Genomic DNA, 6000 nt, shown 5'->3' on the forward strand with positions numbered 1-6000 from the left:
CTCCCCAGATCCAAGTGTCCATACTTCCTATATATCATTGTTCACATGCCCCAGAGGTCAGTGTCCATATTCTCAGGATCCCAGTGTCCACACTCCCCAGATTACAGTGTCTATACTCCCGAGAACCCAGTGTCCACACCCCCCAGATCTCTGTGTCCACAATCTCCAGAGCCCAGTATCCATATTCCCCAGAAAACTACCCAGATGCCAGTTTCCACACTCACAGACCCCCATGTCCACACTCTCCAGATCACGGTGTCCAATATCCCCTGATTCCAATTTCTACCCACTCAGATCCCAGTGTCCATACTTCCCAGAGTTCACTGTGCACACTCATGTAATTCCTGGTTCCACACTCCCCATATCCCAGTGTCAACACTCCAAAGAGTAGTATAGTGTCCAAACTGCCCACATCCCAGTATCCAGAATCCACAGATGCCAGTGACTACACTGCCCAGATTTGTGAGTCCATACTCCCCACACCCCAGAATCCATAGATTCCAGTGTCCACACTCCCCAGATCTCAATGTCCACACTCCCCAGATCCCAGTGTTCATACACCCCCATGCAGAGTTAATACTCCCCCTATCCCAGTGTCCACACTCCCAAGGTCCCAGTGTGCTGGAGCCTGCTGGCAACGAAAGGGAATCCTTTCGTTGCCAGCAGAGAAGTGTGCCCACTTCTCTGATCCCAGGTTCCACACTCCCCATATACCAGTGTTACACTGCAAAGAGTACAGTTTCACAACTCCCCACATCCCAGTATCCAGACTCCATAGATTACAATGTATACACTGCCCAGATCCAGGTTCCACACTCCCCCGATCCCAGTGTCCAACCTCCCTAGATCCCAGTGACCATACTCCCCACGCTTCAGTGTCCACAATGCCTGGACTCACATGTCCACATTTCCCAGATCTTAGTGTCCTCACTAATCAGAGTATCCACACTCCCCAGATACCAGTGTGCACACTCCCCAGAGTGCAGTGTGCAGACTCCCCTGATGCCAGTGGCCACACCCCACAGAGCACAATGTCCACACTCCCCAGATCCAATGTGCACAATACCCAGATCCCAGTGGCCACACTGCTCAGATACCAGTGTATACACTACCCAGAGTCCAGTGTGCACACTATTCTGAACCTAGGGTCCACACTCCCCAGATCCCTGAGTGCACGTTCCTCAGACCCATTCTCCACACAACCCAATTCCCAGTGTCCTCACCCCACAGAGCAGTGTCCACACTCTCCAGAGTCCAGTGTCCTCACTACCAAGATCCCAGTGTCATTAATCCAGAGAGCTCATTTTCTACATTCCCCAGATACCAGTGTCCACACTCCCTAGATCCAAGTGTGCACAGTCCCCAGTCTCCAGTGTCCACACTCCACAGAGTACACCCTCCACACTCCCCACATCCCGGTGTCCACACTCGCCGGATCCAAATGTGCACATTCCCCTAATTGCAGTGTCCACAATCCCCAGATCCCAGTGTCTGCACTCCCCAGATCCAAGTGTCCAGATTTCCCTGATCCCAGTGTCCAAACTGCCTGATCCAAGAGACCACACTCCCCACATCCCAGTGTTGACACTCCCAACATCCCAGTGTCCACACTCCCAAGATCCCAGTGTCCACAATCCCAAGATCCCAGTGTCCACATTCCCAAGATCCCAGTGTTCACAGGACCCCAATCCAAGTGGTCCCACTTCCCCTATCCCAGTGTACATACTACCCAGATCCCAGTGTCCATACCTCCCAGATCCCAGTGTCCATACTTCCAGATCACAGTGTGCACATTATCCAGAGACCAGTGTGCACACTCCTCAAATCCCATGATCCACACTCCACATATCACAGTGTCCACACTTGAAAGAGTAGAGTGTCCAAACTCCTCATATCCCAGTATCTAGACTCCATTGATTCAGAGATCCGTGTCCACAATCCTAGATCCCAATGTGCACATTCCTCAGAATCCAGGGTGCACACTCTTCAAAGTCCAATATTCTCACTCCCGAGATCCCAGTGTCCACACTCCTCAGATCCTAGTGTGCAAACTCCCAGATCCCAGGGTGTACACTACTCAGAGTCCAATGTGCACACTCCTCCGATCCCAGGGTCCATAATACCCATACCTCAGGGTAAACACTCGAAAGTTACTGTGTCCAAACTCCCCACTTCCTAGTATCCAGACTGTATAGATTCCAGTCTCTACATTGCCCAAATCCCAGTGTCCACACTCCCAAGATCCCAGTGTCCACCCTCCCAAGATCCCAGTGTCCACATTCCTCATGCTTCAGTGTCCACAGTCCAAGGACTCAAGTGTCCACATTCCCCAGATCTTAGTTTCCTCACTAATCACAGTGTCTTCACTCCCCTGATACCATTATCCCCACTACTAAGAGTTCAGTGTGTAGACTCCCCAGATGCCGGTGTCCACACCCCACCGAGCACAGTGTCCATACTCCCCAGATCCAGTGTTCAGATACCCCATATCCCAGTGTCCACACTCTCCAGATTCCAGTGTCCACAGTCCAAAGATCCCAGTGTCCTAATCCGCAGATCCCAGTGTGCACACTCCCCTATCCCAGTGTACACACTCCCAAGATCACAGTATCCACACTGCCAGATCCCCGAGAACACACTCTCCAGCTCTCAGTATCCACACTCCCCAGATCCCAGTGTCCACACTTCCCAGATACCATTGTTCACACTCCCCAGAGTCCAGTGTCCACATTCCCTAGATCCCAGTGTACATAATCCCCAGATTCCAGTGTCTATACTCCCCTAAACCCAGTGTCCACACTCTCCAGATCTCTGTGTCCACACTCTCCAGATCCCAGTGTCCATACTCCCCAGAAAACAGTGTCCAAACTGTCCTTATCCCAGTGTTCACACTCCCGGACCCCCGTGTCCATACACTCCAGATCCCAGTGTCCAATCTCCCCAGATCCCATTTTCCACCCACCAAGACCCCAGTGTCCATACTACCCAGAGCTCAGTGTGTACATTCCTGTAATCCCAGGTTCCATACTCCCCATATCCCAGTGTCAACACTCCAAAGAGTAGTACAGTGTCCAAACTCCCCACATCCCATTATCCAGACTCCATAGATTCCACTGTCCACACTGTCCAGATCCAGAGTCAACACTCCCCAGAGTGCAGTGTGAAGACTCCCCAGATGCCAGTGTGCCACGCCTACTCCGGTGGAGTCTGCTTAGCATGGGAAACCTGCTTTCAGACCTGAGAATGGGGCTTCAAAGAGGCCTATCTCTGAGAATGGGACTTCACCAAAGTCTACCTCAGAGAATGGGGCTTCAAAGAGGCCTACCTCCTGGAAAAGGCTGGCAAGCCCCTGGGAAAGATGTGTTGCTCTTTTTCTTTTCTTCGCTGTATAGGAGCGCCTATTAATCTTTTACTGTTCCTGCTGCTTATTGTACTTACTCATGCTCAACGTTCCCTTATTCAAGGCTCTTTCTTAAAAGTGATGACGACTCCAACATCCGATGAGTGTCCTGAGAATATGACTAACTCACCAGAGTTAAGTGCTACCCTGAAAGCCCCTCTTATGGAGGCTAGGAGACAAGTCATAAGTAAATATAAAAGTATTGGGGGGTTTCATGACGTCACTTCAGCAGAAGGAATTGTTTGTAAGAGATTTACAAGAAGCTGTAGGCATGGCTAGAGCAGAAAGAGTGTATGGCTATTGCAGACTTTCCTTTAATCCTAAAGCATATACAATAGATTCATATAGATATCTTGTAGATAAGAAAGATGTAGAGGGATATTTAGACCAAAAGCTAAATAAGATTCCTAAAAGGTTGGTAGATAAAAGGTGCAATGGCTTATCAGAGGAAAATGGTGGGATCCTCCATTATCTAGAGGACCCCAAAGACTTCCCCCAGATCCATAGCCTTTAACAGGTGTGTATGATAAGGATGGCAACCGTTGGGAAAACTACTTAGGAGAAAGAACTTCCTGTGACTCTCTTTCATTTACTGAGAGACTTGCTAGATCTAGGCCTCCTTGGTGCATACTATTAAAGAAGGAACAAGAAAGATCTTATGAGACAGTTAAGGCCTCTATGGAGAAGAGTAAACGATTATGTGAAAGGGTTACAGAAAAGACACTATGAGCTTAAATTTGATATATGGCCAGATTTAACTAAGTATACTGAATATCATGATTTTGGGCCACAAATTGGGAACCCTCTAAGCACAATTGCTTAGAAAAGATTTGAAACGAATAAAGTACAAAACTAAACAAAAGTAACTATGAAGTACTAGAGTTCATGCCTTTCTGTCCAGCACCTTGCCCATATGCTCTGGTTAATGGTTAATAGGTGATAAACATCGAAACCCATTGTATTTCTTAAAAATAGAGGTAAAGCCGAAAACAAGTGCCTGTCGTCATAGCTCGTCATCCAAAAAACAAGATCAGGCGACCAGCTGGTGACCACCCAGGAACGAAGCCTTGCAGCAAGATTGTGTAACCTTTTGCCCTTTCTCATGGAGACTTTTGCTATAAAAGCTTGTTATCCTCTGCAATAAATTGCACTCAGCATCCACTCCTCTTGTGTGTGAGTGTCTGTTTGCCATCTCCCCACCTGTTCCAGTTCCTCCACTAGGTGTCCTCCGTCATCCCGACAGAGCCGGTCCTCGGCACCAGTGTCCACACCCCACAGAGCACAGTGTCCACACTCCCCAGATCCAATGTCGACACTCTCCAGATTCCACTGTCCACACGGCCTAGATCCCAGTGCCCAAACGCCCGAGATACCAGTGTCCACACTCTCTAGATCCCAATGTCCATATTCCCCCGACCCCAGTGTACACACTTCCACAATCCCAGTGTCCAACTTCCCCTATCCCAGTGTACACACTCCCAAGATCCCAGTGTACACACTTCACAGATCCCAATGTCCACACTCCCCAGATTCCTGTGTTCAAACTCCTCGTATATCAGTGTACAAAATTCCCAGTTCCCGTGTCCACATTCCAAATCCAAGTGTCCATACTCCCCAGATCCTAGTATCCACAATACACAGAATCGAGTGTCCACATTCCGGCCATCCCAGGATCCACATTGCCCAGATCCCATTGTCCACACTCCCAACAACCCAGTGTCACATTCCTAATATTCTAGTGTCCACACTCCCTGGAACCCAGTATCCACACTCCCAAGATCCCAGTGTACACTCCAGAGAATCCAGTATCCACACTGTCCATATACCAGTGTTCACATTCCCCTGAATTCAGTGTCCACAAGCCTCAGGTCCTAGTAACCACACTCCCCAGGACCCAGTGTCCACACTCCCCAGACCCTAGTGACCACACTCCCAAGATCGAGTTTCCACACTCCCCCAATCTCAGAGTCCACACTCCCAAGTTCCCAGAGTCCAGACTCCTCATGTCTCAGTGTCCACAGTCCATGGACACAAGTGTCCATATTACCAGATCTTAGTGTCCTCAGTAATCACGGTCCGGTGTCCACACTCCCAGATACCAGTGTACACACTCCTCAGAGTGCAGTGTGCAGACTGCCCTGATGCCAGTGGCCATATCCCAAAGAGCACAATGTCCACACTCCCCAGATCCAAGGTTCACACCACCCAGAGTCCAGTGTGCACACTCCTCTGATCCCAGAGTCCACACTCCCCAGATTCCTGGGTGCACATTCCTCAGACACAGTTTCCACACAACCCAATTCCTAGTGTCCACACCCCACAGAGCACAGTGTCCACACTCAGCAGAGTCCAATGTTTTTACTCCCAAGATCCCAGTGTCCAAACTCTCCAGATTCCAGTGTCCATGATTCACAGAGTCAGGTGTCTACACTCCCAACATCCTAGGATCCACATTGCCCATATCCAAGTGTCCACACTCCCAAGATCCCAGTGTCACACTCTCCAGATGTCAGTCTCTACATTCCCAGGATCCCAGTGTCCATACTCCCAAGATCCCAGTGTCCACACTCCCAAGATCCCATTGTTCACAGAACCCTGAT

The sequence above is a fragment of the Dipodomys spectabilis genome, unplaced genomic scaffold (genome assembly GCF_019054845.1).
Source record: "Dipodomys spectabilis isolate Male_0828 unplaced genomic scaffold, ASM1905484v1 ptg000694l, whole genome shotgun sequence".
Lineage (NCBI taxonomy): Eukaryota > Metazoa > Chordata > Mammalia > Rodentia > Heteromyidae > Dipodomys > Dipodomys spectabilis.